Below are 22,092 nucleotides of genomic sequence, written 5' to 3'. Positions count from 1 at the left end.
GAGGCTGATCCACTCATCATGGACGTGGAGGCAGTTGATGGTACACTTAATGGAACTGAAGGAATACCTTGAGAGGGCTTTCCAAAAGGGAAGAATCCAAAACTGGATGCATTAGCTTGGGAACTTCCACTCGTCAACGGAATGGAAGTAGACCCAAACGAGGATGTGCTGGCAGTAGACCCAAATAAAGATGTAGAAGTGATGGAAATAGTTCCTTCCCCTTGTATTGATATAGGAGTTTGCATACTCGTAGCACTCATGGTGGATGCCATGCTTCTAGCAGTGGTCATCGTAGGGATGTATGTGTGTGGACCTAGGTTTGAAGACCTGTGTGTCGGAGTTCCGATGTATAACAATACATCTGAATGATCAGAAGGGAGAGGAGAATTCGGAGACGCAATTGACTCTGAGAGCTCTTCTAGCTCAATATTATCTTCCGACTAGAAGAGTACTTGAGAAAGAACTGGTGTGTTCCTCTCTAACTCTGTGGTAGTACCAGGTCTACCATGTACACTGATGCCCCCAAGCAGAGGGGCTCTGGACTCACAGGTGAAAGCCCATGAAGTGTATGGGACTGTCTAAGTGATCAGTTAGCCACTTTGAATTATTTTAATAAGATCTTCTTAAAGACTCAAGAAAATTGAAAGTTAGGCCAACTAGGAGCATAGAACACACACTAAAAATGTCCCTAAAGAATTCAGTAGTCAAACAACTTCCAAGTATTTCCGCTCTGGGTGATTAGGACCAGACACCAAAATACAAGAAAGTGAATAAAAAGGGCCTTCCGAAAATAGACTGGGGTAATTACGCCCCATGTTTACTTGCGAACGTATCAGAGGTAGTTACGCTAACCTCCAGACAATAGCCTTTGCTGGTACAAGCCCCCAAGCTTCGCAAGGGTTCCTCCAGAAGTACTATTGAATGTGATCCAACGTTAACCTCAGGTGCCATGGGATTCCCCTCCACAGCCACCTACGTAGATCCCTAGGATTGGAAACTAAAGACACCAACTCGTATCAGAAGCCAGGTGAAACAGTTGTGAGGTAAGATCCGACAAGTAATAGAGGGGGTATCTCTCGTCCTTATCTTCACAAACCCTCGTGCTTAACTCCCAGTCATGGAGCTTTCCCGGTCCCTAACGCTATTGGATTTCACTCTTTATTCAGACTTCTATATTTCACAATTTAGAGTGGCCTTGGAGAGTTTACTCTCATCTCATCTAATCCAAGGCCCTAAATAACCTAAAACTTGTTGGTGTATACTGACTGACAATATAAAAAGTTCTAGTTTATTTTATTAAGAGCTTGATTTTAAGTGGCTGTTCTTTTTAAGTCAAAGGGACAATGTGGATGTGAAACTGATGGTGTTCTTATGACGCAAAAGACATTAATGAAAAACTAACTTATATGCAATGCACTTGTTTGTTCTTTGATGAAAAACGACTTCTACTTGTGTTCTAAGAAACTTCTATAAAGAAATTTTCTTTTTCTTTTTCTTTTCTTGTAGCAGACTTCACACACACAAAAAAAAAATACTATTGATGCTCCAATGATGCAAAACTACCCTAATGCAAGGTGTACATGATAATGCAAAAATTCTAGATTACTATAAAAATAAGTGAAAACAATTTGTTTATAAGCCAACTTAAGTGTTTTAAAGGAGTATGAATATTGAACACAAAATCTTTCCCAAACAAGAAGGACTAATAAAAAATATCCCAAGTCACACTCAAAAACCAAAAGAAACCAAACTCAAATTCGGCAAAAAAATCAAAAACAATGTTTTTGAAGGACTTTTCTTTTTCAAGAAACAATAAAAACAGCTTTTCAAAAGCACTCAAAATGCCACCAAAGACTCAAAGACAAAAGCAAATCACAAGGAAACTTTTCAAGTTGTCAATTCAACACGAATGAAAACTTGAACAAAATAAGTGTTTCAACTTGCAGTAAACGATCCAAAAGCAACAAAAAGATCTTTGAGAATATGATAAAAAAATCAGGAAAAACAAACTTTCAAATTCATCAACAAGAAACTTTCGAAAAGCAAGAAAAAGTGAATGGCCACAAAAATGACGGGAAGCAAAGCAAGCAAACCATAAAAATGAAGTTTGACACAAAGATTGCAAACAATCTTCTGTTTTGGAAGACTAGAATAATCAAGAACCTCTATAAGAAGCCTTGTGTGTTCAAACATAAATCATAAAACTCACTGTAAAGCAAACCGAGGCCAAAAACTTTTCAAAGCAGGAGAGAATTTGTAACAGTAAGCTCACTGAAAAATTAAATTCTGAAAACAGAAATTGACCACTCAGAAACCACACAGACCAAGAAACAAATCTTTCCAGGTAGAAATATTTGAAAAAATCATGCAAAAAATTGTATACGCGACTGTGTCCCTACACAGCTGCGTGTACACGCACTTCTACCAAAATAAACTCGCGTATACGTGGTTTCTGTTCACAGAAACAAGCGTGTGTATGCTTCTGTAAACTGACAAATATGGGTATATGAAGTTTTACAAGAAAAATAAAAAATGGGGCATGATGAAAAAGATCAGACTTGAAGTCTGAGTTTCTAGAAGAGCAGGCAATACAGTGACAGCAAGCAAACTAAGAATTGAGCCCTGATTGGCACTAAATAACCCAAACTAGGAATAACAAGATTGTTATCCCCAGCGGAGTCGCCAATTCTGTTGAGGGAATAAGTCTCCTAGGGCTTTGGGTTAGAACCTTAGCAGAGCAGGAGTATTCTACATCAAGAAACGAGCATTCAACTCAGGCAACGTGCTTAAACAAACTAACCCGGATGTCCTTCATTTGGGTAGTTCCACCCAAGGTTCAAACCCTTTGTAACTCCTAATGATCTTCAAACCTGCAAATCAACCAATTCTAATACACATAGCAGCATATAGATAAAGCATTATAGTGAAATAAACTTTATGTCATAAGTAGATGATCTGAATTGGATCCATGAAGAATTATCACAACACCATGACTGTATCAAATTAGGACAGAACTTCGAATTCAAGAGCACAGAGTGATCAGGAAGACCTCTGAATAGTGGCAGTTGGTAGCCAGTGACGAAAGACAAGGACCTTGGTCAAAGCGCGCTGACCGAGGCCCATGGAGACTACGCAGGAGGCGAAACTAGCACCTGGGAAGCCCGGATCAGGAAACAAAGTGTTGGGTTGTGTTATATTATTTGGGCGAACCTACCTATGGTTTTGTGCATGATTTTCGCACATGGTATTGGACGCGATGGTTTTTCGGTCCATGGTATTGGATGCTTCGGCATGTATAAATATGTATTGTAACATTGAAAGGAACATAATGAAAAATCAAGCTGGTAGTCCCGGTTTTGGGATTCAGGGAAAAATCTCTGTGCATATGTGTTTTATGGGTTATGCTCTCACATTGTTTATTTTCTTTGTTTAAGAATTCGTATGCAGGTAATTTCTGTATAGGGTTAAAACCTACACAAAGGGCATTTCTATTACGCGATTACCATTGGGAAAAACCCCTCGAGAAGGAAAGGCACCAAGTGCTCGGTTGCATGGAAGCCGGGAAAACTGTGGGGAAGGCACTAAAGGCTAAAGGTAGGACCCACACTCCAAAACCGGCAGTATATTAGGGGCACCCTTGGGTAGTAAGTGGATTTGGAGAAAAACGAGCCATTCCATTCAGCACCCAACGTGTGGCAGGCGGATGAGAGAGAAAACCACCGCTCATTTGATGCTAACAGTCATGCAAGTCAACTGCGCGAAATGAGCGAATGACGTCAAATCTGTGGGATCCAGATCTAACGGCTGAGAATGCACCCGATGAAGGAACTCGATTTGAAAGGGGATTAAGTTGCAATGCATAAGGATTTGAGGTTTGATTTGATCGTTGAGATGACAGATGACTCATTCACAGAATAATCGAAGAACCGAACCGACGAGGAAGAGCTGGCACAATTCGCAAGAGGACAAGTGGCCAGTCCCTGTGAGTCGTTGATGATGACGCCGAGACAGGGAACTCCAAGCGAACAACAATAGGTGATCTGGCAGGGGTGGAAGAGGAAGCAAGAAGTCGTGAGATCGATTGGCTTTCAAGCCATGAACAAAGACATAGAATAGAAGACATTGAGAGGAAGAACCAGAGAGAAGAGGACGAAGACAGAGAAAGGAAGAGATAGTGAAGCAAAGAGCAGAAAAGACAGAGAGCCGAGCTGAACTACAGCATAAGGCAGCATCCAGCCATCCCTGAGAGGATCTGTTGGGAACTGAGCACCACATTGGGCTCTTCCCATTAAAGACCAGAGAGGTCAAGAGATGGTAAGGAAAAGAGTCTGTGCACTCTAGTGGCTTGGGGAATCCAAGAACCACCTTGCCAAGCAATTCTATTTTAGGAGACTCCAATTGAGCTCCTCATTGTAATTCTCTACTTTAAAGACATAATAAAAGAAGGCCACCACTCAAAGCTGGACCGGAGACGTAGCCCTGGAGGATAGGGTAAACTTTTTATTAATTTTTTGTGTTCTTGTATTTGCTTACTATGTTTCTTTTACTGTTTCCCATTTTCCAGTGTTTGTGTATTTTGCAATCTGATCGATCCATTGCCTAAAAGAACATAGACACACACCATCACATGAGTCTGTAATACCTTCATTCATTAATTAATTAACTGAGGTCACTCAAGGGTGATTTTCAGACGAAGTGGTATCAGAGCTTTAGGTTGTTAAGGTTAGACGAGCTTGTGTTGGTTTAGCTGTTGAATGCTCACTAGATCAAAGCTCAAATTAGGAGAAGGAGAGTTGGTCAATACTAATCTTGAAATTGGGAGAGTCTATCCTTGGAAGACAATGTCAGAGAAAGGTTCAATGGGGCCAAACCCTCTGTTATGCCCCTATACCAATAGGTGTCATATATCATGATAGACTTGGTTGAGCTATATAATATGTTCATACCTTTACTTGTTGCAAAGGTTTTCCATATTTGTAAAAAATAAAAAAATGTAAAAAATGTAAAGAGGGTATACCCTAAAAGAAAAATCAAAGGGTGAAAAGAATAAAAAGATGGTCAAAAAATGAAAGAAAATGAACCCCAACAAAAAGAAAGACCAGGAAAGTGTGCAAGTCTAAATGCCACTACTTTTTCACTTTTGTATAATAAACAATTGTGTACAACTTGTCACTCATGCCATAATTCATGAATAGTCAAACAATTTAAACTTGGCTAGTTCATATTTCAATTTCATGTTGTAGAAATAGAGAATAAAGATCTGACCAAATAGTTTAATCTTGGCCGATAAGTAGATAGGTAGAGTGAAAAAATGAGCTCAACAGTTTAATCTGAGCCCTTGGATGTAATAAGTGTAGACTTAGATAGGCATTTCCATGTAAAAGAAAAGAAAGTTTGATAAGGGTTTTCCAGTCTAATTGCACCCTAATAAAGAAGTAAAAATGCTAGGTTAAGTAGGTAGGGTAGTTAAATGACGGTTGCAGAATAATATGTGATGAATGATATGTCTAAATGTGTAAATCTTTTACTTTCATCACAATGCAAATGTCATGTATCACATGGAAGACACATCAAGCAAGCAAAGTCAAAATAATTAACTTCCCTATTCATTTGTCTTAAATTTTCACTAATTTCCCCCAAGTGCCAAGGTATCTACCAAATTAGAGGGGCTCAAAGCATTTCTCTGACTTTTAGAGGGACCGGACCCTCGGCCCAATAATTTATAATGCCTAAGTACTTAAATTCCATTAATCAATAATCACACCCCTTCATAAATCATTCATTCCCTTGATAATGTTTTCGTAAGTAAAATTCTATTTTACTTATGAAAATTAAAATATTTTCCATAAAAGACCCTCATTTTTCACTTAGCCTAAGTTTTGAATATACACATGAAAATGTTTTTAGACTTAGCACTTTTTCCATTCAAAGTCATATTAACTACTAATTTATGCTATTAAGTAAGTCCCCTATAAGAATTCACCCGCTCCTGTATTATTTTAACAATGTAAAAACTCCAAATACGTATACATGCTGCCCCTCGATTAAAATATAACCATAATACATCATTAATTGGGATTAATTAGTTGATCTATAACTAATTAAGAACCCTGACCCCTGCCACATTAAAAAAGGATTAATTAACCCTCACGGTTAATTAATAAATTGAATGACCAATCTCGCTGCTCCCGATATAATTAAAAAACCCTTAATTATGTTGAGCCCGCCCTCATTAAACTCCTGTCACCTCGCCTCCCCGATAGCCTTCTGATCAAGCCCCCCACATCCAACAGCTGTCGTGCATATCGCACGACCCTCCATGATCAAATGCTAGTTCGTGATCGCAAAGCAATTTTGCGAACAGTTCCCTCGCCATGCATCACTCATCCTATGGTATCACGCGGATGAGCCCAAATACCGCCCCCCCTCCATTTGTGGTGTGATAAAAACCGCTTACCACCTCCCGCTAAAGACAAAATATCAAATCCTCCCGCCGATGCCATGCGTCCAAATCCCAAAACCCGCCAAATCCTTGACTTTGTATAAAAAACAAAAGAAATCATTTCGTCGTTCTATTCTATGAACCATATACATCCATGCAAATTTAATGATGAGGTCAACCAGCTCGTGCTCCCAGCCGTCAACCAACTTCAAAATTTATAGTCGACGCCGCTCAGAGTCCTCCATTCACACCCAGTTGTTGCACTAAAAAATGTCACCTTGACTACTTACAGTTAGTATGGCTCAAATCAACAGTCATGCTACCCTCTTAGGCAAGTCTTTATGCCTCTGTTATCCATCTCAAACTCAAAGAAGAGAGAAAGTCTTGTAAAAACTATGTTTATCTCTGGGGTCGCAGGTTCTCTCTAGCCTTACCTGCGGGGACGCAGGTCATGTTCACAAAAACTGCGTCCATGGACGCTCTGTATGTTAAAGGACAGGTGCGTCCTTCTGTAAAAGGCAAAATGCGCAAGTTTTATCTTGAAAAAGTTACTTGTGGTTACTTCTAGAACATTCTAGAGGTCGGTTTGATGAAATGGATGCGCCTCCAGTTGGTTCATGTATCTCTATTAAGAGGGGACTTATCCCATCAATAAGGGAGCTATCCCACCCATAGAGGGGGATGATCCCATTGATAGTGGACCTGAATAACCTCTTTACAGCACTATAAATAAAGGCATTGAGCCAGAAGGAGAGGAGGTTGGAGCTATACATTTTCTTTGGGTAAATGCTGCAGGATTTAGGTCTTCCATTAGAGCCTTTGTGAGGAGAGATTGTCTTCACTTGATTCTACTTGGGAGAGGGTGAGCTTTGTCAAAGTAGAGGAAAACCCTTGATGGACCCTGGGAGGAACTTGCACAACACCAAGGCCAGGTTGTAAGAGTTTCTTTGTTTCGTTATTAATACAAACTGGTTTATTTTTCTCAATAGCTTGTGTTAATGAGTTATTTCATGTGTTCCTTGGTCTGCATGTTGAATATATGTTTTATTATATGAAATGCAAGTGCTTGGTAATTGTTTGATTGTTTGTGGTTGCAGGAATTGACTTGAAGGAGGAGCTCATCCGGATCGTCAAGAACGGACTTCAACAACAGCGTTTTGGAATAAGGTAAGCCTAAACACTTGTAGTTTTCATGTTGTAAAAGGTGTATTTAGAGAAAGATCACTCCATTTTGTCTTGTTTGTCATTAGAATGTCTTAGACTTCTAGGAAGGTCAGTCGTGTCCGCACCCTTGACAAATTCCGTGTGACAAATTGGCGACTCCACTGGGGAATCCATTAATGTGAAAGTCTTTTCCTTTGTGTGAACTTTGCTCTGAGAAAATTATTTTTATTTTCTGGTTTTTGACTGTGAGAATTAGTATTTGGGTGGCTTAGCTTCAGATTTAGTTAGATTTGGTTTTTCTTAACTTTTCCAGAAGGACGCACCCTTTGCGTACTGCACAGTGCGTCTTTGGACGCGCTTTTGCCGTTTGCACAGAGCGGGCCCGCGCCTGTTCTAACGGGTTGCCTGCGTCTTCCTGTAAACTTTAAGAAAATTCCATTTTTGCTTTAAATTGCTTTTAGATTTTGTTTTTCCTTAGTGTTTTCTGCCCAGATCCTTTAGTACCCTGTCAAAAATTTTCACCTGAACTTGTTTCATTAGCATTCCTGCTTTTAGCTTTCATCAATTGGGTGTTTTGAGTCTCTTTTTTGAGAAATTCTTAATTTGATTTCATTTGGTCATTACTTGGAGGTTTCTCTCAGTCTTTTCACAATTTTGCATCTTTTTGCAAAAAAATTTCCCCCTCATTCGCCGGGGGGGGCTAAATTGTGTATGAGTGTTAATCGCCTTTGAGTGTTTTTATGTTTTGATCTTTGGAACTCTCACCCAATTTTCTCGACTTGCACTTGATTGGTTCTTAGATTACATTAGAATCATCTTGTGTTTGAGAATTCTCTTGCATAGATCACATTTGCATAATTAGAGTTCTCAGTTTCAGAATATGAATGAAAAATGTGCATAGATTACATTTGCATACTTTTCATGTGAATTGTGCATAGATTACAATTGCATAGTTTACATTCTGAAAAATCAATCGTAGATTTAGATCAGCTTTCTTTGATTTGAATTTACACAAAAATAAAAATAAAAATTGGTTTGGAATTGATTTGCATTAGTTTTTCTTGATGAAATTAGTGCATTAGAGAATTTGTTAAATTTTCTCTTAATGATCAATTTTTTGCATTGTTGGAAGTGAATGGAAACTCTCTCCTTACTCTAGTTAGGATTCATCGAATTGAAAGGATTGCATTATCATATTCGATTGCATTCAGTTGAGTCGGGTCATAACACCATTGGTTTCATCTCCATTTACCCATTTGAGTAATAACAGCCTTAATAACACAGCGCTTAATTAAAATTCATCTAGTAATTTTTACATTTCTAGGGCTCTGAAGCACCAACATAGCTTAGGCTAGTGTCTTGGAGTAGGTGAGTACTTAACTCTCCAAGACAGTAAAACCAAACAAGTAGTCGATCTTGTGATAGAATCAAATCCAATTGTTACATTTACACTCTGGGAAAGCTCCTCTTAAAGGAGAAGCACGAGCTCGTGTCCGAACCAGTGAGGGGATCATTCCCCCCTCGTTGGGAACGAAGCCAGACAGTACGTATTACAAACGGTAAACCTCGGATTAACCATTGTCGAGGAGCCAGGGGTCACTTATCGGTAAACCTTGGATTACTGTCAAGGAGCCGGTAAGGGGATTGAGCTTGCTACTCTGCCCTTGCGTGCTGTCGGAGTTTAGACTGTTCCCCCAGGTGTACTTGTGGCCGTTGGTAACCTTAGTGACCATAATCTTTAGGATTCTACCCAAGGTGACGGTGGAGGGAAGGTCCCACTGTACCCGGAGCAGACGTCGGCTATACTCACTTGGATTTTCTGGGGGGTTCACTTCACTCGAGACGGTTAAAGTGGAGGAACTTGGTCCAGTCTATTCATTAAGCAGGTTGTCGGCGTAACTGTTCCACCCGCCATTTCTGTACTGAATCCAGCGAGGTTGGGCTTCATCACCAACTAGCGTTTTTGGTCCGGAAGAATACTGTTTGTGTGTGGTTTGACTCCTAGATTTGATAGCGCGTGTTAATTTGTTTATTTTTACTTTTAGAGACCATAGGTGTGAATTGTGAATTTTAATTGTTAGGTGTAAATTGTGAATTGTTAATTTTAGTTTAAAATTGTTAATAAAATTCACTGAAGTTGAATATAATGGCAAATGTTCCGGAATTTATCAACCTAGGAACCCCTCCTAATGAGAATCCTAGTACTTTTCCTTACTTTGGAAATGTCGGTCCTCCTTATATGGCTACTTTGTCATTACCTGGATTTACAATAGGTTTACCGATATGGTTATTTTCAACTTCGTTGGCCCAAAATACTCCAATTGTTCCATCTCAACCGGATGCTTCACCTCAACAGAGTTCAACATCTCAACATCACCAACCTTCTGTTGACCCTTTACCTTCTTCGCCTAATTTTTCTTCCTCCATTTCTTCCTCTTCGCCTGGTAAAAGCCTTGATGTTAGTAACCAGGAGGCTAAGAAGAAGAAGAAAGGGAAGAAGAAGAAGAAGAAGAAGAAGCAAGATAAGAAAGAAGTCAACCAACCAACCATGGCTGTAAGTGTTAGTTGTGTTGAGGAAAATTCCGACATGCATCGTAAACCCAAATACCCTTGCAGGCTTTGTAAGGGTGACCACTTCCTTGTCAATTGTCCTAGTATTCCAAAGGTCTTGGAAGTATGGTCAGAAAAATCTCATCAACTTTCCATTGATCCATCAACCAGTGATAGTCAGGTTCCTGGGAAAAAGGGTAAAGTTAGGTTTCCTTGTAAGTTATGCAAAGGGAGTCATCAAACTCACATTTGCCCTCACATGGATGAAGCCTCAACATTGTTGGAAAACCTTACTGTTCCACAGCAAGAATTTCCAACTGGTTACTGTAAACTTTCTCCCAACCTACCGTCAACTGACGGAGTGATTGATCTAAATTCAAGTACAGTCGATCACACTCTCCCATTGGAGAGTGAAACTCATGTCACTCAGGTTGATGATCCATTAGTTGATCAAGTGGTCGATTCAATTTCACATTCGGTCGATCACACTCTCCTTTTCGAGAGTAAATTTCATACCGCTGATGTTCTTCTTGTTACATCGGATTCTTCTATGCTGCGGGGCATTTCACCTGTTTCTACAGAACCCCCTCCAAGTACTGAGGTCTTTTCCTTTGATTGGAATAGACTGACAGAACCTCGTCTTCATTCCTCCATCCCTTTCCAAATCATTGTTAAGGCTGGTAGTAGGGACATACATCGTACTCAGGTAGATGAAGGTGCTTCTGTTAGTATTTTATCCTCAGCTGTTTGGAAAGCTTTGGGTTCCCCTCAGCTTGCGCCTATTACGCAGAATCTGAAAGCTTTTAACAGAACAATTAGTGAACCTTTAGGGATCCTTCCTAAGTTTTCTATTACCTTGGAAGGTAAAACTGTTTGTGTTGATCTTATGGTAGTTCGAGGTCCCTTGGATTTCAATTTACTCCTTGGGCGAGACTATGTTTATGCAATGAAAGCTGTCGTATCGACACTCTTTCGGGTGATGTCTTTCCCTCACAATGGCAGTATTGTGACTGTAGACCAGCTTTCGTTCCCTAGTCTTGTCTCAACTACCAATAGTTTGACACCCCTAAATGTTCCTGATTCTAAAGTGGTATCAACCCTGCCACGGGTTAATTATGTGGCAACTGGTCCCATGTTTTCAGTTACCAATGTAAGTGAGCCTCTCACTGGTTGCTCATCTTCCTTTGATTTAGATACGGTAATTGACATGGAAAACTCTATGGGATTACTTGAACACGATGTTCTTATCCCTTTTGAGTCCCTTGACATGTGTTCCTTCCAGAGAACTATTCTTCCTTCTGATGAAGATCTCTTGGAAGCCATGATCAAGGTGTGTCCATTGACATGATCAGGGTTCCGAGGAAAGTTCCTTTTACTGTGTCAACCTCGTTAAAAAATGAATCAGTGAGTGCGAGGATAGTTTTGTTCCTATGTCAACCTCGTTAAAAAATGAAATAGGGTGTAACGAGGATAGTTTGTTCCTCTCTCAACCTCGTTAAAAAATGAAATTGGATGTTATGAGGAAAGTTCCTGTTACTGAGTCAACCTCATTAAAAAATGAATCAGGTAGATAGTAGGTTATATAGGAAAGTAGGATTAGCGAGGATAGTTTTTTCTTGTATCAACCTCGTTAAAAAATGAAACAAGGGTTGTGAGGAAAGTTCCTTTTACTGTGTCAACCTCGTTAAAAAATGAATCAGTGAGTATGAGGAAAGTTCTTTTTACTGTGTCAACCTCGTTAAAAAATGAATCAGTTGGTCAGAGGATAGTTCTTTTTACTGAGTCAACCTCATTAAAAAATGAATCAGGAACGAGGATAGTTTTTTCCTGTATCAACCTCGTTAAAAAATAAAACAGGCTAGCGCGAGGATAGTTTTTTCTTGTATCAACCTCGTTAAAAAATGAAACAGGATAGAGTGAGGATAGTTTTTTCTTGTATCAACCTCGTTAAAAAATGAAATAGGATGGTGAGGATAGTTTCTTCTAGTCTCAACCTCGTTAAAAAATGAAACTGGGAGTCATGAGCATAGTTCCTTGTCTTGTGTCAAGCTCATTAAAAAATGAAACAAGGAGTTGAGAGGAAAGTTCTTTTACTGAGTCAACCTCATTAAAAAATGAATCAGCTAGATTTTAGGATATGTAGATAGATTGTAGAAGGTAGGATTTTGAGGATAGTTCCTATTACTGAGTCAACCTCGTTAAAAAATGAATCAGGTATGAGGATAGTTCTTTTCTTGTGTCACCCTCCTTAAAAATGAAACAACTCCCTTTTCAAGTTAAATATTGAAAGTAAACCTTCATTTCGTCCAGCCGGTTGAATGCAATGAAGCCTGGGGGGCATGTACCTCGCTTTGCATCATTATGCTGGGGGCATGCGAGTTTTTTGAGCATAGTTCCTTGTCTTGTGTCAAGCTCGTTAAAAAATGAAACAAGGGTAGGTTAAGTAGGTAGATTAGTCATGAGCATAGTTCCTTGTCTTGTGTCAAGCTCATTAAAAAATGAATCAAGGTTTTTAGAGCATAGTTCCTTGTCTTGTGTCAAGCTCATTAAAAAATGAATCAAGGTTTTTAGAGCATAGTTCCTTATCTTGTGTCAAGCTCGTTAAAAAATGAATCAAGGTTTTTAGAGTAGAGTTTTTGTTAAGTAGATTGTAGAAAGTAGTTATGAGCATAGTTCCTTGTCTTGTGTCAAGCTCACTAAAAAATGAAACAACTCCCACAAGTCTTTCCAAGATCTTGAAAGTAAAGCTTCATTCCATCCAACTCATTGAATGCAATGAAGCTGGGGGGCATGCGCTCTAACAGTTATGCTTAGGGGGCATCAAGCACAGTTTTATCTCTGTTTCAAGCTTGTGTAAAAATGAAACTAATTTGAAGCATAGTTTTTATCTGTTTCAAGCTTTTGTAAAAATGAAACCTATCTCGAGTCGATTTCAGTTATTTTCAAGACTCGTTAAACTCATGAAAATCCCGAGATTATTTTGCTATCTTTCATTCTCGTAAAACAAATGAAAATGCCGAGTTCTTTCCGTCTTTTCTTGCTCGTAAATTAAATTGAAAGTCGGCCATATGAGTACATTTTTATCCCTTTTCCGAACTCATTAAAACTTACGAAAAAGTGAAACCTCAGAGTCATCTTTTAAGCCCTTTTCTGACTCCTAAAACATGAAAAGATCGCCGAGTGTTTCTTTTACACTCGTTAAAACGGAATTAAAAGACGGTCCCCTTTTAGCTCTTTTCTGACCGTAAAATCAGGAAAAGATTGCCGGGTTTTTGTCGTTTCAAACTCGATAAGGAACTAAAACGACGTGTCTTTGATCGCTTTTTACTTTTCAGGTCAACGACACTATTATGAAAGTACTCCTTGGTCGCAAGATCAAGCGGTTCCCCCAGGTATTATTTTATACTTTTTCGGGCTTGAGGGACACAAATTTACGAAAAAGTTCAACGTGGAGTTTCCTTAAGTTTTCCAGACTCTCTAAAAATGAAAAACGCCGAGTTTCTCCTATACTGGGCTCGTTAAACTTTTACAGTAAAGGACCTGTTCAATTACAAACGGGAACGAACCACTCCTTCCTAGGGTTCGAATTTAAACTAGGTTGGACTCGTCCGAAGGATGAGCTTATAACCAAGCATATGTTATCCTCCTCAAGCTTGTTAAAAATAAAGAGGTACTTGCCAGAAATGGTGGGGGAAAAGAGAGAAGAATGAACCTATTTGTCACCTTTTGTCTCAAACGAAACTTTATTACCACTCTTGAACACGACACTTTTGCATTTCACCTGGGTTGGGAAATCTTTTACCTCACAGTTGACCAAATCACTTTGAAAATCTTTAACCGGGTTCAGGGATCAACTTTGAGTTATTCGTCACCAAAAACCATCTGTTGTGTCGTTATGTGTTCAAGAGGTCTGCAAGCAAAACTTTCATCTGCAAAATACTTATCATCCATTTGACCATCCCTGAGTCAGTCCTTACAGCAACATTTCTTCAACTTGAACAATGATTTCGTGTTGCAGGCTTGCCTGCAACGAGTCGCTTTCTATCGACATCGACACATTATCTAGAAAGATGACTTAGGAATCGACAATACCTTGAAGTCTGCATGCATCAATGGCAGGTTTCTCGCCTTTGACGACAGTTTACATCATTGACTTTCGATCAAAGGATTCCGTGAAGTGTTCGACATCAGAACATCTATTCACATTTCACGGGTTGTGCTTGGTACTTTGAGAACCATTGACATCACTGGTGGTCTCTCTCATGCTTGTTAACAGTTCACATCATCGACTGGTAATCAAGTGGTTTCTAACATGTTCGACATCAAATCATTTAATCACATGTTTAGAATCGTACCAATTCGGGAAGTAGAAGTGAAGACCCTGGATCTAGTTTCCACCATCCAGGCTGCGAGGAGTTTTGTATTCATTGTCTATGTAGATTAATCATAAACAGATGGCTGCGCCCATACTGTGTCTACAAAAGTCTATAAAAATGATGAACTGCAAGATCATTCCTGTATCAGAATAGTTAGTCCATTAGTTAAAGTTTTGAATCTGAGTATGGGAATGCCTACCTCAGTGATGATATAATCTTATACATGTATTTTGTGTTGAAAATTGCAGGTTCTAACCAGGTCATCCACAAGTCAATCCTTGAAATGATAAAGCGCTTCACCCTTCCTAGAATTACAAAATACCAATCTATTCCAGGCTTCGCACTTTAGGGGGCAATCTGTTACACTAAAAAATGTCACCTTGACTACTTACAGTTAGTATGGCTCAAATCAACAGTCATGCTACCCTCTTAGGCAAGTCTTTATGCCTCTGTTATCCATCTCAAACTCAAAGAAGAGAGAAAGTCTTGTAAAAACTATGTTTATCTCTGGGGTCGCAGGTTCTCTCTAGCCTTACCTGCGGGGACGCAGGTCATGTTCACAAAAACTGCGTCCATGGACGCTCTGTATGTTAAAGGACAGGTGCGTCCTTCTGTAAAAGGCAAAATGCGCAAGTTTTATCTTGAAAAAGTTACTTGTGGTTACTTCTAGAACATTCTAGAGGTCGGTTTGATGAAATGGATGCGCCTCCAGTTGGTTCATGTATCTCTATTAAGAGGGGACTTATCCCATCAATAAGGGAGCTATCCCACCCATAGAGGGGGATGATCCCATTGATAGTGGACCTGAATAACCTCTTTACAACACTATAAATAAAGGCATTGAGCCAGAAGGAGAGGAGGTTGGAGCTATACATTTTCTTTGGGTAAATGCTGCAGGATTTAGGTCTTCCATTAGAGCCTTTGTGAGGAGAGATTGTCTTCACTTGATTCTACTTGGGAGAGGGTGAGCTTTGTCAAAGTAGAGGAAAACCCTTGATGGACCCTGGGAGGAACTTGCACAACACCAAGGCCAGGTTGTAAGAGTTTCTTTGTTTCGTTATTAATACAAACTGGTTTATTTTTCTCAATAGCTTGTGTTAATGAGTTATTTCATGTGTTCCTTGGTCTGCATGTTGAATATATGTTTTATTATATGAAATGCAAGTGCTTGGTAATTGTTTGATTGTTTGTGGTTGCAGGAATTGACTTGAAGGAGGAGCTCATCCGGATCGTCAAGAATGGACTTCAACAACAGCGTTTTGGAATAAGGTAAGCCTAAACACTTGTAGTTTTCATGTTGTAAAAGGTGTATTTAGAGAAAGATCACTCCATTTTGTCTTGTTTGTCATTAGAATGTCTTAGACTTCTAGGAAGGTCAGTCGTGTCCGCACCCTTGACAAATTCCGTGTGACACCAGTGTACTTGCATTTTGTTGCCCATCCCTAAAAACAGGTATTTACCAAATTTCTGTCAAAAAACCCTCTGAATACTTGCTTTTGTTGCAAATTAATCGAAAAGAATCCCAATTCACCATAATTCAATTACCACACTTGAAATTTAAGTTCCCTAGACCCTCTGTTTCATCAATTTTAGAAAGCAAACCCCAGTTTCCTATCTGAATCCACAAGAATCAGAATGGAAACCCCGGTAGCCCTAAATATTGCACCCATTACCACCCCTCACCGTGACTTGGACTATCTGCCCCTGGCAGATAAGGATTTTCAAATAAAAGGCCTAACATCTGATAAAGACCATCTGAAAGTGTTTTTCCAATGCCGAGATAATCATTTGAATGGCTATGATGCCATAGGACTGTGGGAATCCAATCTCACAATGTACTTTCTCCCCTCTGTGCATGTTTTCCCAGACATAATCCGTTAGTGCCATGCAAATTATGACCCCAACCTTAGAGCAGTGATCTCTTCCAATCAAACAGCCCTTTTCACAATATCTGCAGACTCAATCAATGAGATGCTACAATTTCATCCTAGTCAAGCCCTCACCCCCATTTCCCTTGGAGATTTGCTTGAGAAATCAACTAAATTATCCCAATCTGAACTCAGTCGCCTTTGTCAAAATTTTGTGGATAAGAACCATCAACCCAAAGATCCCCCTCCTTATATGTCAGGTTTCTTCATAGATACAGTTAAAATTGTAGTTGATATGATAGTTGTAGTCATGGGATTCAACACTAGTGAGTTTGTAAATGCATTGACCCTAGTATTGATGTCCATCTTTACCCATGCTCAGCCCCCTACTATCAAGTACAATTATGCTTCATTTATTGCTGAGAAAATCCATTACCAGTTCATGAGACTGGAGAATGAAAAAGTTTTCAAATATTCCACATTCATATATCACCTCATCCTCTACTATCAGTCTGACAAGTTCCCATTTTTTGTCAAGAAACTTGATACAAAGGGTAATCCAAGGTCAGTCATTTTTTGGACTTCTATCTTCCATGAATCTTTTGCTTGCCCTTATTCATATAATGAGTTCATTGACCAGCTTTTCCACCCAGCAACCACCTTGGTGACAAGAAATCCTCCTCCTAGAATTAATGATTAATTCAAAAGGATCCTTCAGTTATTAAAACAGTACAGGGTAGGTGACTGGTACTTGTACCAAAATCACACAGAGATTAGGATATATGGCTGTGATATTCCTCCATTCAAGTTACCAAAATATGTTCCAATGAGACTGTTTGATTTGGAATATTATAGACAAATGATCCACTCAGATCAAATTCATTTTACTAAGGCCAAGAAGAAAGCACAACTAAGAATCAAGGATCACCTAGGCCCATTTGTCTGCAACAATAGAGAAGCAGGCAAAGCAGCAGAAAAAATCCTAGAAGATTACATGAGCTTAAACAAAATCTTTGGTTGGACTCCATATGACCCCCACAGTTTCATCTGTGATAGGAGTATGACAAATAGGGTATCGCTTATTTTCATCATAGAATCCAAAAAATTGAGTAATATGCTAACATGGATGAATGGAGGGAAGGGACTTTTGTAGAGATGGATAATGATCAGGTCAATGTAGAAAATGTAATGAAAGATCTAGAAAAGAAACTTGACCTGGACTCTTTTGAACAGGTGCCAGTTGGGACTTCTCAGAAGCCAACACCAAGGACTAGTGCCTCAACAACAGATACTTCTCAAAGGCACTCACAGGACACAAGTACACCACTTGCAGAGACATCACAGGGAAGAGAAGAAGAAACCAACACCCTAGCAATAGGGCAATCAAGCATGTCAAAGCAGCCTGAAACCTCTCAAGAACAGGCTCAAACACAAACCCACCCGACTCAATTTAACATGGGAGATACCCCAATTTTGTAGACTCCTCTAAATGAGGAAAAGAACTTAAAGAGAGATAGGGAAGTAGCTACCATGCCAGTGGTTCTTCAGATCAACCTAGTGCTAAGAGGCATAGGCTAAATCCCCATTCAGAAGAGGAATTCTTTGAGGAGACTACAGGGAGTTAGAGGAAATAAGGTGCAGACAGTCAGCATACTTTCCCAGCAGGTGGGACACCTTCTAGCTCACAAAGGCAGGATCTAGAAAGACAACAAAGTGCTGAAGTATCTTCCTTCAGGCCTTCAACTAACAAGTCCCTAGACATTAAAGAGAAATTCAAAGAAATAAAGGCTAGGAATGAACCATTAAGGGTCCAAGTCTACAATCAATATTTAAAGATGGCTCCTAGTAATCGGAACAGGTTGATGTCAGCTTATGACATCAAGAAGGGAAAAATGCAAATGATCTTTTTTTAGCCCAAAGTACAACAGCTGCAGTCAATTGCAGACTACCTCAAAACTGATTTTGAGGTCATGGCCAAGGACATTCACCCCCTAGATCAGATTGAATTACATACGCAGATAGGGGAGATGGTGTATTCCACCTTGACAAGTAAAGCCATGATGGCCCACAGATTAGAAAATTCATTGAATAATACCACTGCTCAACTATAGCTAGAAAGAGCCTCCTCACAGGTTAAAGATAATAGAATCAAATCACTGGAGGAGTTGGTTATTGGATTGGGTTACAACCCAAAAGATGTAAAAGCTGCAGAGGCCTTGATAAAGAAAAAAGATGAAGACATAGCTGCCTTGAGAAAGCAGTTAAATTTGCCTCCATTAAGGCATCCACAAACTGCTGAAGTTATCCAAAAGAAGTCCGAGGAAGAGCTTATGGACTTAGTCCTCAAGCTAAATGAACATTTGAAGGAGACTGAGCAGGAACTAGAAAAATCACTAAAGAGTAGGCAAAGTGAGTCCACCTCTCAGCCTCAAAATGTGATACCAGTGGTCTCCACGGTAGTCCCATCCACACTTGCAACAACTCTTACACCAAATGTCCCTTTGGTCACAACATAAGCTATCACAGGTGCAGTTACAGGTACAAGCATAGGTGCAGTACAGACAAAAACTTCAGGTCAAAGCACTGAAGAGTTAATCAAGTCAATGGAGGAAATGAAACTTCAAGTTTCTGAACTCCAGAAGGTGTTAGTGTCAGTCTTTGCAGCCTTCCTCCAGTGATCAAACATGCTCTTACAAAGTGATTCTAAGGTGTCGAGGTCAAATTTTGTCATTTCAGTGATTCTTCAGCAAAATTTGGTCACTAGGTATTAGGTCTAGGGTTTGATTTTACTCCTTTCAAAATTGTCCAAATTTTGGTCCATGTCACCATTCAACTGAGTGTACCATCATTCAGAGGGTTGTCATCATCATGTCAAGTTCCACTGGGTCATTTTACACCTTGTTCATGCTTCAGTTGTGCCTAGGTAAGGTTCATTTCCATCTCCTAGGGTTTTGAAGGTAATTTATCTTGGATGGTCAAATCATCAGCAAAACTTGTATCATGATGTTCATACACCTTCCCCTATCCTTAATGTACCTTATTAAACACTTCCCATCACTGATATCCCTCAAATTCCTCATTTTCGCACAAACCCTAGTTTCTTGCTACAACTTGACAATTTTCTAGGCTAGGCTTGTGTTTTTCCCTTTTGGACCCCTTCCCCTCACTCAATCTTTGAACTTCCACTTTCCCCTGCTTCCTAACATCCCTCCCCACTCCCAAAAATCTTCTTAATAATTTAGAAGCCCTTTATCCCCTTCATTTCACTTCATTTCGACAAATCCCCTGTTCCACACATTAGGATAGGTTTTACTCCAATGATGTTTATGAGAAATAAAAGATGAATGTTGGGAAAAATAAGAGAATTTTTTGTCCACAATATGCCAAGGAAGAAAAACCTCCTTCACATTTTACACAGGTGTCATGGTTTTAGAGAAATGTTAAAAATACAGTTGCCTTAGGAGAATTGATGCACCTCTGAAGTGACCTTGGGAAAATCAAGATTTCTCCTATCTTGGTTGGCCAAATGACTTTCGTGATGAGTCAAATGATAACTAGACACAAATAGCTTTCCAATTAGCTATCATGAGCTCAATTTGGAGTTAAGAAAGACCTTCAAAAGTTGACTGCAACATCACTCTGCCTTTAGGTAGCCTCATTTTGCACATTTTGACCAGTCTTGGGAGATTTTACTTTTGATAGGGTAAATGAACCCCAAATTGAAAGATTCTAGTTGGGTTGGAAATTAGACTCAATAATATTTTCAACAAGCTATCCCACGTCCAATTTGGACACTAGGAAGGCCTCCAAAAGTATCCTGCAAAAAGTGCTACGCATGGGGTTTGGTGGCGTGACGCATTGGGTTTGTGGCGCGGCGCATAGAGCTATAAGCCTAATTTCACCCATAATCTCTCTCAAATTTCCAAATTTTCTCAATCCTATGGTGTGAAAGTAATTCAAGCTTTCTTCCCTTGCTAGTGAATGAGTTTTTATAAAATTTATGGTGGTTTAGTGAGACAAAACTCAAACCCTACCTCCTTGCAATTTTTGCTCAAAAACAATTGCTTAGGGTTTGCACTTGTGTTTTTTGCTGCCAATTCCAAAAAATTTCTCACTCCCTCACTCTTTCATTCTCTCATTACATTTTATCAAACCATTCCCCCAATCCCCATATCTCTAAGTCTACTAATTCTAAAACCCTAATTGCTTTCCAAAACCCTATCCATATCCCTAAACCCTACTCACATCCCTAAAACTCTTACTCCCATCCCTAAACTCTATTCAGACATACATTTTTACACTCTCTTCCATACACTTTACCCATTTCATTCCTCCACCATATTTTCACACTATTATCCACAAAACCATCCATATACAACCACTTTTCTCAAAATCAAAGGAAAACAATGGAAAGACACAGTGATCATGGGTATGAGCAAGAGATTGAACATGACCGGGAATCTTGGCTTGAGAGGACAAAATTGCACTTGGGAAAGGATGCTAGAGAAGGCCAAAAATGCGAAAACTATGTTGAGGCACATGGCCCATCATTACTTGGCGAGAAATAAAGTCTGCAAGGCGAGAATCAAGAGCTTAAAGGCAAAATTGAAGAGAGAATAAAAAAGGTAAAAGGAGCATGATCGACTTCAGATATTAGTTGAGGCTTCCTTGGCACAAAAAAATGCTTGATGGAGAAGAATCAGCCCAAATTTCAAAAAATTTGAGGCATTTTTTGCATTTTTGGAATTTTTTGCTCAAAAAACAGAAATTTTTGCTTTATGCACTGCGCCACCTGGCGCTCACTTTTGATGAAGGCCTCAAAATGATATAAACTCAGCATATTTGGATTTTTCTTGGAAAAATATGCATGCCTACCAATGGCCAAGAAATTTTGACAGGTTTTGAGCCCTCAAAATAGTCAAAAACACTCAAAAAATGACCTTACTGCCCCTATTTTGACACATAGGAAGCAATGTTGGGAGAATTGAATTTTGGAGGGCAAATGGAGGCCAAATTAAAAAATTCCACTTGGTTTGGAAAGTAGATAGGCATACCTTTCCAACAAGAACACTTGGAGAAAATTTGAACACCATAAAGGCCTTCAAAAGTGGGTCAAAACAGGCAATATGCATAGAGAATTTGGCGCTCCGCATAGAGGAAATTTGGCCGAGTTTGACAAAGAATGCTCTATTTTTCGCCTAGCTTTTGCCAGTTTGACTTTTTCTCCTTCTTGATGTCAAATTTGTGATGTAATTTAATGTAAATTAGTGGATATTTATGTAATTATGTCAAATTTTCACTCATGAAGGTAGATTCATCCATGAAAAGTTAGTTTGCAACTGAATGAATCAATTCCCTAGTTTTTAGAGGCATGCTGTTCCACTGCCTAATTTGTAGTTCTCAGTTAGAATTAGTTGGAACAAATCCTAAACTCATGAGCTAGACCCCTAGAGGCTAGGATGAGATATGGTTTGTATATATCTTGTGATCTTTCAGTCATTAGCATGGTTGGACTTTTGAGAAAGCCTTGAGCTTCATTGTACACTCATATCAGCATTTTGGCTAAGGAATTGAGACCAGGGTTTGCAGCACTCTTTGGGATTCATGTGGAAATTTTTCTGGGTACAGTGTTTTATTTTGTAATTGTGAATTTACTTATGTGTTTTGTATATCATTATCTATCTTATTTCTT

Source organism: Pinus tabuliformis, chromosome Q (genome assembly GCF_031772625.1).
Source record: "Pinus tabuliformis cultivar Carrire ecotype Pingquan chromosome Q, CPIR1, whole genome shotgun sequence".
In the NCBI taxonomy this organism is placed as follows: domain Eukaryota; kingdom Viridiplantae; phylum Streptophyta; class Pinopsida; order Pinales; family Pinaceae; genus Pinus; species Pinus tabuliformis.
Note: the sequence above shows the minus strand (reverse complement) of the source record.